This window comes from Panicum virgatum, chromosome 1N, assembly GCF_016808335.1.
Source record: "Panicum virgatum strain AP13 chromosome 1N, P.virgatum_v5, whole genome shotgun sequence".
In the NCBI taxonomy this organism is placed as follows: Eukaryota; Viridiplantae; Streptophyta; class Magnoliopsida; order Poales; family Poaceae; genus Panicum; species Panicum virgatum.
In genome coordinates, this window is record NC_053145.1 from 17,960,638 (window position 1) to 17,977,993 (window position 17,356).

Below are 17,356 nucleotides of genomic sequence, written 5' to 3' on the forward strand. Positions count from 1 at the left end.
ATCCTTGGGATATGACAGCCCTGACGATTCGCCGGGAAGCTGCTTCTCGGTTAGCGTACTCCCCGACGTTCGGGTATCATGTAGGAGTTCATGCAAAGATGAAACGGGACTGGATGTTCTCCAGTGCGGGTCATTCTCCCCGATGTCTCTAATTTTCCGGCACCTGCAGCTCTAAGTAATGTGGCTAACATAACTTATCTGCTAACATGAATAATATACTAGGAATAGTTGCCTATGCTCCCACTAATCTTAGGATTGCTTGTTTATTCTTTATTCATGAGAGTTGGCTGTTATGTGTGTGTCACATTACCCCTAATTATCCATTATTTATCACTTACCCCTGTATAGTCAGTGGTCTTCACCTTACTTCATACGTGTCATGGTTATGAAACTAGTAAATAAACTTTACACAATCTAGCCATCCCTTGGGAAAATATAAATAATGATACCCTGAATACTTCTGGGTGAAATGCTACAACGGTATATCCGTGTGCTTGCGGATCTTTCTGTAAATGTTAAGACATACCAACACGGCATTGCCTTGGCGGCGTTGCTAGGAACTAACCACTCCTAGTGGCGATGCTAAGAAATGCCAACAACCATTTTTGGCACCGTTGCCGGGGATGTCACTAGGTGTAAAGTTATTTACTAAGTACATAAACATAGCAATATAAGTAAGAGGTAGCTACTTCTTATACAGGCTAATGTGTTTATCTTTTTGTTTTCTCCTGATTGGATGAAAACAGGGTAGTGTATGTCTAGTTTCTCCTTGCCGACAAACTTTGTTGAAAATCCCGAGAAGCTTGTGAGAAGGGTCTGACCTCATGTTGTCCCTCCTCCGATCTCACAGTCGACAAGTGAACCAGCTTCCTAAGCACCATCAACAATCACTGAACTCATGGCTGAGAAGACTCTCCGCGACTTCTCCGTCCTCTCAGTTGCCAATGTGGCAACTGGACCCAACGTTGATGTTGGGGACGTGAATTTTGAGCTGAAGTCTAGCCTCATTAACATGGTGCAGGCTAACCCATTCTGTGGCAAGCCGAATGAGGACACCAACGCCCATCTCCACAACTTTCTGGAGCTTTGCAAGACCGTAACTATACGGGGCGTTACGGCTGACGCCATCAGGCTCCGCTTGTTTCCCTTCTCCCTCCTGGGGAAGGGAAAACAGTGGTTTTATCAGAACAAGGAAGCCGTCAGCACGTGGGACAAATGTTCCATGGTGTTCCTTGCCAAATTATTCATGTAGGGCAAAACAAATGCCCTACGTGGAAGAATTTCAAGTTTCCAGCAAACAGGGATGTAATCAATCCCAGAAGCTTGGGAGAGACTGCAAGAATATATACTCGCATGTCGTCATCATGGGATGGACGAGTGGCTCATGCTCCAAAGCTTCTACAACGGGCTAACGACAACATCCAAAGCCCATCTCGATGCTACTGCTGGAGGAGCCTATCTCGACCTTACAATTGCCAAGGCCATGGCCTTGATTGAAAAGATGGTCTCCAACCAGAGCTGAAACGAGGAGCGTTCCCAGCCCAGAACCAAGGGCGAAATGCATACCGTCAAGGAGATGGACAAGCTCGCCGCCAAGCTTTACCTCCTAATGAAAAAGCTTGATGAAGGGAATCGGCAACAAATGCCTGTTCCCATCCATGCCATGAACTCGTACTTTACGTGCGAGATTTGTGGTGACTGTGGACACTCGGGGAATGACTGCCCCGAGACCCAAGAAGACGCAGCCTACATCAACAACACCGGGTTTCGTCCACAAGGAGGCTAGGGGTGGGGTCAAGCACGCCCACCATGACAAGGAGGAGGTAACAATTTCAACAACTCTGAGTCCAAGAAGATTCCAGGGCAACCCGAATCTCCCGTTGAGACTGCAAATATGGTGTCTACCGGGTGGGGCAACCTTCCCCGGCAGACTTCTTGCACTGACCATACAGGAAAAGCCACGCACCCAAGGATGAATGCGTGGGGTGGATTGACAGCAAAACTACATGGAGATCCAAGGGTGCCCATGATCAGTTGTTCCATCTTCGATCAATCCTTTACATGGGCCCTCTGCGACCTTGGGTCAAGCATAAACATCATGCCCAAGGTAATCTTTGAACAGTGGCAGTATCCTGCTCTTTCCCAGACCCGTATGGTCGTACAGCTTGCAGATTCTATAGTTCGACATCCCAAAGGGATAGTTGAAAACATCTACATACGAGTCCGGAACTGCTTCGTCCTCGCCGACTTTGTCGTCCTCAACATGGAGGGAGATTTGGGTCTAGATCTTATTCTCAGACGCCCCTTCCTGAACAGTGTGAAGGCTAGGATCGATGTCGGATCTCGAGAAGTCCAGTTCCGCATCGGGGTCGACAACATATTCTTTAAATTCCTCCACAGGAAGGAGCAGAAATTCGTGATCCAGCAGGCTCACGACGGAAGTCCACTATGGGGTGCACCAGAACCCTAGCCAGAAGAACCTACGACCACACGATCCAAGAGAAGACGTGCAAAGAAGGTGTGGTGTAAGGTCGCAAGCTCGTCCTCGTCCAATTCTCTAGGACGAGCCGAGCAGTGGTAAGCACAGCAGGAGAAAGATCCCACTCGTCAGCCTCAAAACGACGAGCCCTTGCCGAAGGTAAATCGGTACGTATCTCAAATTCACTCTCCACCATTTTGCTTTTCTCAACTTTTTTTATTTTTTCCACTGCATATTTGAATTTTCAAAAACACCCTTGCATGCTAGAAACTTTTCTAGCACCTTTTCTGTTTTTTACAGAAAATCCAAAAATATCTCCGAGCATTAAAATCCTTTGGAAAATAAATTTGAACATCTTTTCATAGCAAAGTTTGGCCGGCACCAAAGTTTAAAAAGTTTTTGACCGTTAGAAGGGCAGTGGGCCCTGGCTATCAGCAGGGGGCCCACCTAGGGTTCTGCTGAACCCTAGGGTCGGCCGGCCCCCTGCCAACGGCTTGTGGGCCCAGCCTTTTCCAACGGTCACTAGCCGTTGAGCCTGGTCTCTCCCAACGGTGCTCGGCCATTCTATCTTTAAATAGAGGCCGAGGGGTGAGTTTTGAGCTCTCACACTCAACTCTCATTCACTCACCCCCTCTCAACCTCTCTCAAACTTTGCTCTCGAGTTTTCATTGGATTTTTGCTCAAGATTTGAATTCGAGAGACCTCTCTCTCTCATTTCTTTGCTGCAAGAAAGGAGGAGCAACTCGCGGGTAAGAACATTCAATTTGGTTTCACTAATGTAACCTGTTTCGAGTTGCACGTGTTTTGTCCATCATGAAAGGCATAGGGCGGAAGGTCTCCGGCGCATTCAAGAAGATGATGGGTGGAAGTTCATCCCGTTCTCTTAGTGGATCAAGCTCGTACACACCCATACCTACGCCTACACCAAGCACGATGGACTACGAGGAAGAAGAACAATATGAAGAGATGCAAGCCGAACCGCGGGCCGAGGTCATAGAAATTGATGCGGAAGATGCACCGTACCTCGACTTGCGAGATGATCATGAACGACAAGGCTACGCCATCCTCAAGAACCAAATCTTCATCCACACCCGAGCATTCGATCCGGACCTCCCCGTCAAAACAGGTATGTATGAAGACTTCTCTAACGTTTGGCATGAAATTGGATGGGATAACTTCGTTCCCGTTGAGGAGTATGGTTCTCAACTCCTCACCATCCAATTTCTTTGCACTCTTCGGGAGGTGGAAAACAGGGTTTATTTTTGACTTTTCGGGAAAGAGTATTTGCTTTCTTGGAAAACTTTTGCCGGCCACCTCGATTTCAACAAATGCTGGCCGATTTCTCTCGACCAAGCTTGCCGAGGTTTTAATCGTCATGAATTTTGGGGCCGGATTTCGGGTCAAGTTGTCCATGGCAAGTTCGCACCTCGGTGCGGTGATATTCATAATCCAACTCTTCAGTTGATGCACAAGTGGTTAACCATCACTCTCTTTCCAAGAGATGATATCCGACCCGTGCGCAACGATGAGTTGCTCATTCTTTATGCCATGGTCAACAAGATCAAAATCTCCCCCGCGCAAGCTTTGGTTAAGCAATGGCTTTTGAACTTCAAGATGACGGGTCCTATTGAGTGCACTTCTTTGATTACTCGTATCGCTACACATATCGGTACCTTAGAGGGGAATTTTATTCCTTTCATTGAGGGCGACCGTACATATATCGACGAGGCTTATTTGATCCAAGGTCACACACTCAAGAAAGGCCCGAATGACTCTTTGATTTTCTTTTACTTGGGCTATACAAATGAGATTCCGCTGCCCAATGCGGAGTTCCATTTGTATAATTGCCATTCGCTGACCATCCCTCTCGTTCCACGAGAAGGAGGTCGTAGGCATAGATCTTCTGGTTTGCCTGGCAGGATGACAAGAAGCAGGACTAGAAGGGAGGCAGAACCGACACTACCGCCTCAGCAGCCACATCACTCACATCAGCATGAGGCTGGTGGTTCGTCATGCCACAGTGCCAGCACTGAGGAGTGGACATGGCAAGCACCAGGCCGTCGGTCCACTAGTTCCAGCTCCAGTGGAGCCCCGAACCTCATCAGACGGACGTCTTCGTCCTGAGGTTTCGGCGCCATCAACCAGCAGCTAGGTGAGCTGCGGGTGTAGGGTGACAACATACAAGAGACGCTGAACCAACACATCGTCAATACCCAAGCATGGCAGCGTCACACTAGCGAAAGAATCCACGACATGGAGCAGTTGCAGTTGCAGCGACGGGAGGAGTGGAGGGCATACTGCCGCTGGACGGGTTTCAACCCCGATCAGCCGTAGTGAGCCTGAAGCTAGCTTGGGGGAGGACCCCATGAGAGTTAACTTGTATCACTTATCTTTATTGCTTTCATAACCTTGCATGAAACCCATAAAAATTTGCAAAATCAGAAAATCCATAAAAAATTGCATAACGAAAAACAAATAAAAATTTGCAAAACTTAGAAAAAAAACCAAAAATATTTTCTTTTAATATGTGTAGTAAGCATGGTGTAAGTTTTCCTTGTTGAGATGATGAATAGTTGCTCTGTTAATTTCCTTCATGTGCTTAGTTACAACTTTATGCTTTACCTAGTTTTGGGTTTGTTGGCTTAAAATGTTCAAACCTTAAACTTGAAACTTGTGGGTAGCAAAAAGCATGATCCAAATCTAAGTTGTTGTGAGCTATGATATGGTTAAGTAGAGTTGCTATGATCTTCTCTTATGAGATACTTGATATCCGGAGTATTTAATTTTGAAAACACAAAAATATAATAAAGTTCCTCGATGATATGAAATTCCTATCCAAAGCCATATGTTGTTTTTCATTGCAAAACCTTCCACATATGCAACTTGCTATCTCATTGAGTTTTGTCAAATTATTGTGACCCTTAGTGAGATTCATTTCATATTCCCATGATCAAGATCACGTACACGTTTCCACCACATGCTATGCTTCTACACTAGAAGTAAGCAAATATCCATCCACAAAATAAAACTCCATGTCCATGTATGACACCACACTCTGTCAAAAATATGTCAAGGATATGGGGCTATGCAAAAAGAAAATAAAAGATGCATGCCCAAAGAAGGTATGCCACATGCTTCGGCATGTCAAAAAAATAAAAATAAAAGATGCATACCCAAAGAAGGTATGCCACATGCTTAGGCATGTCAAAAAAAAAGAGAATAAGATAGCCCCTTATCCAAAAAGAAAGAAAAAGAGAGAGATGGTGCATACAAAGGAGCTCATACACCATCCACCAAAAATATCCACACACTTGCACATCTTGATCAAGGTTTATGACTTGTTTCTCCTTTGGATCCGGTCTTTGACTTAGCAAAATATGAGAAGCATGTATTCCTTCAAATTCTCCATACCTACAGCTCCACAAAAACAGCCATTAGAGATAAGTTGAGGAAGAAAGGCACAATAAAAAGGCTTGGTAAGGAATCATACACATTGAGCGATCTGAGAGATCATCCGAGGAACTTTATAAAATTTCTTTTGAAAAACTCTACAAAACCTCCGGATTGACGGTTGAACAAAAGAGAAAGAAATATGAGCACTCTATGTTACCGTTCTGACTCTCAACCGCCAAAGATGAGGTGAAGTTATGAGCTCCACAGGAGTAATGTAAGAGGTAAGAACAAAGACCAACTTATTCAAAATCAAGGTAAGAAGCATTCGGTTGTGCCTAAGTATGAGTTGGAAATTCAACATTGTAGCAACTCCTGATCAACAATGAGTGCCTTGTTTTGCTCAGGGACGAGCAAAAGGCTAGCTTGGGGGTGTTGTTGACGGTCATTAAGTGCGAAATATGACCGTCAACTATACTCATAAAATAAGGAAAACTATACCTCTTACTCGCATATTTGTATCACTAACCTAACTCCATAGTTGTTTTCGAAGATTTATGTTTTCAGGAGCAGAAGTCCGAAATAAGAAGAAACACGACGAATACGCGAACAGAAGTCACAGACGATCGCGTCCTACGTAACATGAGCAAAGGAGGCCCACAAACCAGACCAAACCGACCAACCAAGCCCCGGTACCAACCATTTGACATCAGGACCCACTAGGCAGTGGCCAGAGGCGGCAAGGGGGATTCGGCCGACCCCACCTGTCAGCCAAGTTTTGGCGGGAAGTCTGATCTTATCCTCTAGAGGTCGGTTAGGCATATTTCTATGTATAGATTTTGCGGGAACCGACCACAAGCACTATATAAGGGGCCTCCCACCACTCTCTCTCTCACACACCACTTGAAGGCCTCTCTCTCTACACTCTCTTGTGACTTGTACTCCTTAGGGTAGTGGAGCTAGGCTAGTACTTCATCTCTTAGCGAATCCAGTCGTCCTAGGGGTCGGCGAGCAATCCTCGGCCTCTTGTATTGCTTTGTATTCCGACTTTCTTTATGCTATTCATATTGAGTTTGTTCTTGGTTATCTTGCTATGTTCATAGCTTGCTTAGCCTTGATTAGTGCTTATTCAAGTTATAGTAGTTGCTTGCTTAGACCATATGATCTGGGTAAGGATATCGGTTCGTTGTGCTTTCGGGCTTGCCTTAGCATCTTACCTGTCCATCCGAAGGGTGGGGGACCCGGGAGTACTAGGGTAGTGACGTCATATGTGGGCATGGTGCCCGGGTATGCGGGATCCTTCGGATATGACAGTGCTCCATGGTGTGATTGAGGTAGACCGCAGGTGGTGACAGCCCTGTCGGTCCGCTGGGAAGCTGCTTCTCGGTTAGCATACTCCCCGATGTTCGGGTATCGTGTAGGAGTTCATGCAAAGATGAAACGGGACTGGATGTTCTCCAGTGCGGGTCATTCTCCCCGATGTCCCTAATTTCTCGGCACCTGCAGCTCTAAGCAATATTGCTAACGTAACTTATCTGCTAACATGAATAGTATACTAGGAATCGTTGCCTATGCTCCCACTAACCTTAGGATTGCTTGTTTATTCTTTATTCATGAGAGTTGCCTGTTCTGTGTGTGTCACATTACCCCTAATTATCCATTATTTATCACTTACCCCTGTATAGTCAATGGTCTTTATCTTACTTCATACGTGTCATGGTTATGAAACTAGTAAATAAACTTTACACAACCTAGCCATCCCTTGGGAAAATATAAATAACGATACCCTGAATACTTCCGGGTGAAATGCTACAACGGTATATCTGTGCGCTTGCGGATCTTTCTGTAAACGTTAAGACATACCAACATGGCATTGCCTTGGCAGCGTTGCTAGGAACTAACCACTCCTAGTGGCGACGCTAAGAAATGCCAACAGACACGCAGGTCATGAAATAATTACACACATGCATCACATACACATATGGGCCATACCGATCACAAAACCTGCAAAACAGAGTTATGTGATTCCGGTGTCCGAACTTAAAACGCCGAAAACCCTATATTCCAGGCTGAATTTCGCAAATCTAAATTTTGCGAAAACAGCATTGGTGTTCTGTACCAAGTCTAACTTTTTCTGTAGATACAAATTGATATAAAATTCACCTCAATCCAAGTTCGTATGCAAAGTTATGACTGTTTTACAGTAAAACACGATTTTGCAACAAAACGGAACTCGCAGTAGATCCAATCTACTTCCCTATGCATCTCATGCATCTGGCTTATGCCCTAAATTTTGATTTGACCAATCACATTGATCTCCAACCGCAGTGACCAGGTTTATGTGCATCACTTAACTCCGATGGCGGAAAACCGACCGGTAGGAGTATGTCGTTGCACAACCTTCGCAGCAAGTTTACGAAACTAGTTCATAGATCGATCTGAAACTACGCATATCTCCATATGCACATATCCGAATCTATAACGAGACAACACTGACTCTTGATACCGCTGTTCCCTTTGCCTCACGATATTTAGTCTAGCTTGAAGCCGACCACTCTTTCACGATCCTGTGATTCGGAATCCTTGGTTAACTCTTAACCCTAGCATGGCCATGCATTTCTTGATCTGAATCACTCGAGGGGCCCAGAGATATCTCTCTCTTGTAGAGAGGGGCAAATCCCATCTTGACCGACTATGTCTCACAGCATGCTTCTTGACAGACCCGAAAGCCACCTTTATAACTACCCAGTTATGGTGTAGCGTTTGATGGCTAAGTCGATTCACATCTTGAGTACATACGATGATCTCAGGTTTTAGGACACAGTGTACATATTGTGTAATAAAAAGTCATCATCTCATGTTGGGTCAGTTCAGTCTCATGTCTCACATGAGCCCACATTATTAGTTTGACATCCCCATGTCCATGACTTGTGAAACATAGTATAATATTCATGTATGTCCTCACATGAACTCTGATTAGGAACACTTTAGAATATTCATACAAGTAAAGAGTTTCACAAATACTTCACATAAGCATTAATCAATACAAGTTGTCATCCATGAATATTCAAGGAACACTTTATTAATCATGAATACAAGGAAATATGATTGTCTCTAGGGCATATTTCCAACAGTTCACTCTCCCACATGCATAGTTCTGTTGTCCTTTGTTAGCCTGCTGGTTCTGGTTCCCATTGTGATTTTGCTGATGTTGATTCTGCCTCTAACCATTATTGTTGGTCTGCCCTAAGCTTTTCTGTGCAGCTTTCTTTGGACTTTTGTTGGCATAGTGACCTGTCTCACCACAATGGAAACATCCTTTCCCAATAGTAGTGCTAGGAGCACTAGTCTTCATCTAAGGCCTAGGAAGTGTGTTCTGACGATTGGGGGGGTGCTGGGGCGTTGACCCATGTGATTAGAGCGCTGGTACTGATTCTGACTCTGGTTGAATTGCTGATTTTGATACTGCCCCTGCTGCATTCCAGTTCGCTGCTGAGGTCCCTGTGGCATGGGTAAATGAGGGCAAGTGTTGCTGCTAGACTGCCCTGTGCTGTTGAACTTTCTCTTGTGCTCCTCCAGCTCACGATGCTTGTGTTCGAGAAAAAGTGCTTTGTCTACCATCTTCTGAAAGGTAGGGAAAGTGTGAGCGATTAGCTGATACTGCAGTCCTTCATTCAGACCTTCCAAGAATAGCTCCTGCTTCTTCTCATCATCAGCTACATCCTCAGGAGCATATCGCGACAACTGAATGAACTTGTCACGATACTCACTCACAGACACTCACAGACAAGCAAAGCCAAGAGGTCAACGAGAGAGGTCAAGGTTCCTATTTACTTCTCCATTACTATGGTTCTACTCTGGCTCATACCAAAGGGGTTAACTAAGCAAAGGTCAAACATAGTGATCACATCTTGGCACATCGAGGCGATGGCACCTTTTTGATCCTCGAAAAGACTGGGAAGGTGTGATCGGGGTCAGGCTGCCAATAGCCATACGAAAACACCGACCCGAACGTGGTGGAATACAAAGGCCTGGTCGGAGCTGTCACCTCCGGAGCTACCACAACTATACATGGGGTTGGGCGTAACCTCAGGTAACCGACAATCTAGACACCACGTCTACACTATTGATTACTACTCTAGCCACATAAGATAACCAGAGCATTCGGTCGAATGGAGATCCCGTGCCAAAATATAAACACTACACTTAACCATGCTTGACTAACGCACTAAGGTATGAAATAGATAACCATGAAGACATTTCCGTAAATAGAGAAGATGATGAAGCACTTGAGTCTTACAAAGGGGCCGAGACAAGATTTGCCAGACCGCACAAGGCTCTTCTGAAACCTTGTACTACTCTCCCTAACTCCCAACTCCAACTAGTACTACACTACTACATCTTTGGAATGGTGGTGTTGCTCCTTGGTGGTGTGTGTGAGACGGGGTGAGGGAGGCCCCTTTTATAGTCCTAATAGGTCGGTTCCCACCATTTTCAGGTATGGAAACATTGGGCACCACCATGGAGTGGATAAGTGGATAAGATCAATTCTCCCACCAAAGCTGAGCCTGAACCGCCTCAGTGGGGGTTCGGCCGGCCCATGGGTTCGGCCAACCCCCTTCTGAGGTGGTTTTGTCCCATCCTTGGTTGGTACACTCCTTGTGGGCCCCTTTGTCATGTACGTCGGTGCTAGGGCTTTGTTGGTCGGTTTGCTCTGTCATGTGGGCCTCTTTGGGATGTTTAACGCAGGATGCGATCTTCTGCGGTTTCTCCTGCTTATTCTTTGTGTTTTCTTGTTATTCCGGACTTGTGTCCTTGCAATCAACAATTCACCAACGCTCGTGGAATTTATTAGTAATAACTCCTACCACTACTGTTGATATTCATTCTTCATGTCATTATGCAGGAGTTGACGACATTTATTTTGCAGTTAATGACTGTCAACAGCTATCAGCATTGTAAAGCCTGCTCCTTCGTAGAAAATGCAACCTGAAAAGCAAAGGTCCCATGCTGTCCGCATATGACAGGGTGTTGATCTGCTTGGGTCACTGAATAAAACCAAAATTAAGAGATATTCATGCATGTTTATTGGTTGCTTCTAAAGAAACAAACTACATGTGGAAGCATTTGTAAATAGCACATCCTGATCTGCCCTGTCCATCTGCATGACGGAGACATTAGTTACACTACTAGAAAATGGACCAAAGGTACCAGCTGATGTTGCAGCCGGTACTGATGCGAGGCATGGAGAAAGAGGGATTATGCTGGATAATAATGAAGAAGAAGAGGACAAGATTCCTGACTTTGCAGCCAATTACGATGCCTTTTTTGAAGATATTGCAATGGGTGAGCCTGAAGAAGATACTGAAGGACACGTTGTAGAAGATGTTTTAGGTAAGATGCTACGCAAAGCTGTGGAAGTTTGCGAAACAAAAAAAGGAATTGAGAGATCTGGAGCATATATTAGGGGACTACAGAACATTGTTGTACCCAGATTGCAAACAATGCCACAAAAAGTTGGGTACCACATTGGAATTGTTGCAATGGAAGGCATCAAATGGTTTGTTTGACAAGGGATTCGAGGAGTTGCTAAAGCTTATGAAAAACTTACTCCCTGAGGGTAACAACTTGCCCGAAACAACATACGAGGCAAAAAATGTTGTTTGCCCTTTAGGATTAGAAGCACAGAAGATACATATTTGTCATAATGACTGCATCCTATATCGTGGTGAGTATGAAAATTTGGATTCATGTCCGGTATGCAACGCATGTCGGTATAAGATCCCTCGAGATGATCCAGACCACATCGAGGGGATGTGTATCAAGAAGAGGTTGCCTGCTAAGGTGGTGTGATATTTCCCTCTAATACCACGTTTGAAACATTTGTTCATGAACAAAACGAATGCTAAATTGATGCGATGGCACAAAGAAGAACGTAAGCAAGATAATATGTTGAGACACCCCGCTCATGGGTCTTAGTGGAGAAAGGTGCACAGAAAATTCCCAACATTTGTAAATGATGCGAGGAATATAAGGTTTGGTTTAAGTACGGATGTCATGAATCCTTTCGGTGAGCAGAGCAGTGGCCATAGTACCTGGTCTGTGACACTTTGTATATACAACCTTCCTCCTTGGTTGTGTATGAGGCGGAAGTTCAATATGATGCCGATGCTTATCCCCGACCCGAAGCAACCTTGTGACGATATTGATGTGTATCTGAAACCACTGATTGACGATCTTCTATTGTTGTGGAAAGAGGAGGGTGTTCGTATGTGGGATGCGCACGTAGAGGAACATTTTAACCTATGTTCATTGCTTTTTCTAACCACCAACGATTGGCCTGCACTAAGCAACCTGTCCAGACAGTCCAATAAGGGTTATAGGGCATGCACCCATTGTTTAGATGAAACTGACAGCATGTAACTCAAGCACTATAGTAAGATCGTGTATATGGGTCATCGTCAATTTCTTCCTATCAAGTGCCCATTAAGGAGGAGGCATGCTCACTACGGTGGAAAGGCAGATCATTGTACGAAACCTTGGCACCGTTGTGGGACATGCCTAGCAAACCGAAAAAGGACAAATCTAGAAATAAATCAAGTTTTCTAGGTGCAGGAGATGAGCCAAAGCTCCACATAGTTCTGGCAGGCAAAATAAAATTTGCGGGAGTCGACGATGTCACAGATGAAGAAGAATACAATAAGGTTGAAGACATGACTCCGTCCGCAGTGGAGGTTGACACAAGTATTCTTTTAGCCCAAGAGGAGGCTCCCTACACACGCCATGACCACAATGAAGGGACGATTGTAAAGCGAACCATCGTTAATATTCCATTAGTTGATGAGTATATCTTGTAATATTATCCTTGAACATTAATTATTTTTACAAATCAAGGCAATTATCTGATTGTTATGGCATCAACATTGACTCCTAACATAGATTTCCCTACTTAGATATAAATAACATAAAATAGTCCCACACTCTTAACACTCACACAAATACACATTCTCTTACTCTCACTCACTCACATGCACAACCAATTGAAGATAAATTGATTTACTAGGTAAAAGAATTTTTCCAAATATTTTCAAGCAATATTTGATTTATTAGGCAATTATCAGATTTATTACGCAATTAACATATTTATTAGGCCATTAATAGAATTATTGGGAAAATAAAAAATTTATTAGGCAATTAACATATTTATTAGAAAACCAGAAAGGGGAAAAGAAAAGAAAACTAAAATTCCTTTTGGTACCGGGTGGAACCGGTTGATTACTTCACCCTGTACCAAAGACCCCTTTTGGCAAAAATGGGGTACGCGGGATTCGAACCCTGGCCGCGGTGCACAAATTTCCTAGGGTTACCATTGAGCTATTGAGTGATTTCATTCCAAGAGGTGCCAATATACAAGAAAAAGAGCATATCCCGCAACCTTAGGCACCGGTTAGGGCTCTACAAGACTACAACCACAACTAAAAGGGAATTTCATTTCCCGCCCATTGGGAACCTAAGGCACCGGGTGGATCTAAAACCGGTACCTATGTGGTCCCTAAGGTACCGGTTGGTTGTTTAACCGGTACCAAAGGTCCTGAGATATATAACCCAGGGCCCTGTTCTTCTTCCTCCACTCTCCTCCCCTACTCGCGATGGCCGCCCCCTCCACGCCTGATCGCCCTCCGTCGCACCGCGCACCACTAGTCGTCCACCGCCGCGCCGCCTTAACACCTCCGGCCGGCTCTGCTATGGCTTCGACCGCCTTGATGCCCCGGCCCGGCCGGTGCCCGTTGCGACGCTGCCACCCCATCCATTGCATGCCGCCACCTCTGCCTCGACGCTGCCACATCGTCCCCTATGCGCCGCCGCCTCCTTCCTCCTCCTTTAAAGCCCGGCCGCCAGGATCTCTGCCATCCCTGGTCCTCCTCGATTACGCTGCTAGGAGCTCCGCTGGCCGCCGCATTTCGTCCTCTCCGGTGACCCCCTCGCTGATTCCTCGTGTGGGAAGATTCTACTCCCTTCCCTCGAGCGATTCCCGAGCTAACCTGGCCTTTCCGTCGCCTGTAGGGTTTCTTCGCTGGAGCTCTTCGCCCGCCACCACCTGTCCCCGCCGGGACGCCACCACGCTGCCATTTTGCTTCGCCGACCCTCGGGTGAGCTTCGCCGCCCCCGGGAACGCATCAGCCACTCCCTTGGCATCGGGTCAAGGTCCCTGGGCCCACCTGTCGGTGCCTGGGGTGGTCCTTGTGTGTGTCAGAGAATTTTTATATATAGTGAATTTATATTGTGAATAAATTATCTAATTCATATTCAAAGAATTATATATCACAGAATTAGTTTATTTATATAGTGTTTCCATTATTAGATATTAACTAGAATTTAATTTTCTTTATGGTTATCAATGATGAAAATTTATGTCACTTACTCTATGTCCTTATTCCATGTACATGTCAATTTATTTTATTACTTTTTCTTTACATGTGTAATTTAGATGAATTCTATGTCCTTATTCAATGTACATGTCAATTTATTTTATTACTTTTTCTTTACATGTGTAATTTAGATGAATTCTATGTCCTTATTCAATGTACATGTCAATTTATTTTATTACTTTTTCTTTACATGTGTAATTATTATTTAATTATGTATTTCTTAATTACATGTGTAATACAAATTAATTCCATGTCCTGATTCGATGTACATGTATTACATGTGTAACTTAGATTAATTCTCGAGCCCGTACACTCGCGCTATCACACACACACTATAACACACACACACACGCACACACACACACACACACACACACACACACACACACACACAAACCTCGACCTGTCGCCATCACCGTATAGCCAGGCAAGTTCAAGTACCTCTCACCTTAACCTTACAAGACTGCATTTTCTGTGTTCTGTTCTTTAGAGTTTATACTTTGGAACCAATTCTGGTTTTGCATCTATGTACACTCTACATGTAAAAACAATGGATTCAAATTATCAAGTCAATAGAAAGCACCAAACCCGAATTTTCTTGGCAGCCTAGATGAAACCACCAAGGAAGGCAATATTTCCTTAGTAGAGCTATCAAACAAAAAGGCAAACATAATTCCATGGCAGGCAATGTAAACAACAAAGGAAACGTGCAAATTCCTTGGTGTTTGTTTGGAGCCACCAAGTTGACTGCAATTTCTTAGCTGTCTTGGCTGCCAAGTAAATATTTTCTTATTACATGTTTTTCTTATTTGCCAAGTAATTGTTTTCTTATGTACATTCCAAACTGAAAAGCAAAATTTTCATTATCTTACCTAAAAAAAAGCAAAATTTTCATTATCTTGGGGTCGTTCCAAACTACTAAGCAAAATACAATCAATACTGACAACTCATTGGGCTTCCAAATTACTACCTCCAGCACATGTTCTAATGAGTTGTCCATGGACAATGGTGCATATATATAGTATGTTTCAGGTACTGCATTAGAGTTAATAATGTCGTCTCGTGCTCCATTAGGCGATCTAGATTGAACATGAGCTGTGGTTTGGTGAAGTTAGAGCAGTTCATAATGTCCTTTGCAAACCCAGCAACTCCTTCAGAGTGGGTGGATTCATTGACAACAAGGACAAAACCCTAGGCAATATAAGTAAGGTTTTGGTGGGGGACACCCTTTGGGCGAAGGGTACCACAACAGCTAAGAAATTGGAGGTCGAAGCCTCCTCAGCAGAATTGCACAAAGACCAAGAGCACAAAATTTAAGGCAGCGTAACTGCTTAATTGCATTCAATGTCCCATCATCAATAGCTACAAGAGTATTTATAGCCAACGGTGCACCTACCCATCGGTCTGAATTTCCCGTAATGCCCCCTAACTGCTAGATTCCCATAATATACCGCAATTAAGTACATCTGTCCCCTAGTGGTTTACAGCTGGACTCAACTCTCTGTCCTATGTCATGCCTGTGGGACTGCTCCGCCAGGCGCTCTTCATGGGGCCTACTTGGTGGAGGATACCCCTCTTCGGCTTCTCGAATCGGCGGTGACCTGGGGCTCGCCTTGTGCCTTGCGACCTTTGCCTTCAGCCGTCGGGCTTCGTGTCTTCCGAAGGCCTCGTCCCCTCGGGCCTCTTCGCCATGGCTTCGCCAGCGTCCTTGTGCCTTCGGCCACCGAGCCGCCGGTCTTCACGCTGACCGAAATCCTCGTCCCTTCGGGTCCCTTCGGATACACCAATGTCCTCTTCGATGGTCGGTCGCTTCCGGTGGTGTCCGAAGGTGGAATCCCCAACATAAGGCATGTCATGTAGGTACCGTCTTCCTCAATGCCCCTCTTCCTTTTGCCAAGTGATTGACCCTCAAACTTACCATTGGACTCGGATGCTTTAGTATTTCCTTCTTGAGTGGCAAGATGAGCATCAATATATACATCTATTTCTCCAAGGGGGGAATGGCTCACCCAGTGGTTCATTGCTGCCCAATGCATACTTTCCTGAAGCAACTCCACTAGCAAAGATAGCCTGCATCTAGAGGTAGTTAACCAATGACACATTTAGGAACTTAGCAGCTTTTAGAAGGTCCAACCTGTAACAACATTGGTATTGATTCAGGTCATGATATCTAGTAGATGTAGTAATGCCTGTTGCAGGGAAATGGTTTGCACAGGTAATTCTGGGATAGTTGAAGTTACCTTAACATGTTCGGTGCAGTGATGTGGAGCAACTGTTATCATGAAGTTGTCCTCATCCCACAAAGAGCCACTCAGATCTTTAAGTCTGCATATCTTAACCCATCTTGACGACATCTTGCAAAGATGATTGTATACCTGAGTTCAATTAGAGCACTTGCCACTTTGTTTAGGTGCACATCCACTTGAACCATTTGTTAGCATTCACCCCTTCTGCCAGAGGATTAGTAAATGGCACAGCACAAAACTAGACATCACATTGGTTCACTGCAACCTGGCGTGGGAAGCATTACCATTTCCACCATTGCCTTCCTGACCACCAACTAGCTCTTGCGCATCATCAATGCTAGATGCACCAACCAAATCAGCCACCAAATCAAGGATAGGTAAATTGTTCCCCATAAAAAATAAAACCAAAGGGTAAGGACACGATAAAATAATGCAAATCCAAATAAAAAAATCATGACTGAAAAATAAGATTAAATTTAGAAAAATCATCATTCAATAGCACATGGCCTCAGAATGTAGCATCTACTGTCTGCATCACATAACAATTCCACTCTACAAATCACCACTACAAGTTTTAGTGAGAAATAGATAACTTCCTACATGCCATGCTTGAATACCACAGGGCGATGTCTGTTCCACATCTACTGGACCCAAGTGTCTCTTTTAGCTGCCCTAGTGGTACTGCCCATGAGGACATCATTGGGTATTACTTCATTATAAGGATTGTCATCCCATCCCTCCTTTGGATGAATGTGTTCATCAATTCCAGGCCTTAATATCCAGTCATGCAGGATACAATGGGCATGGACTAT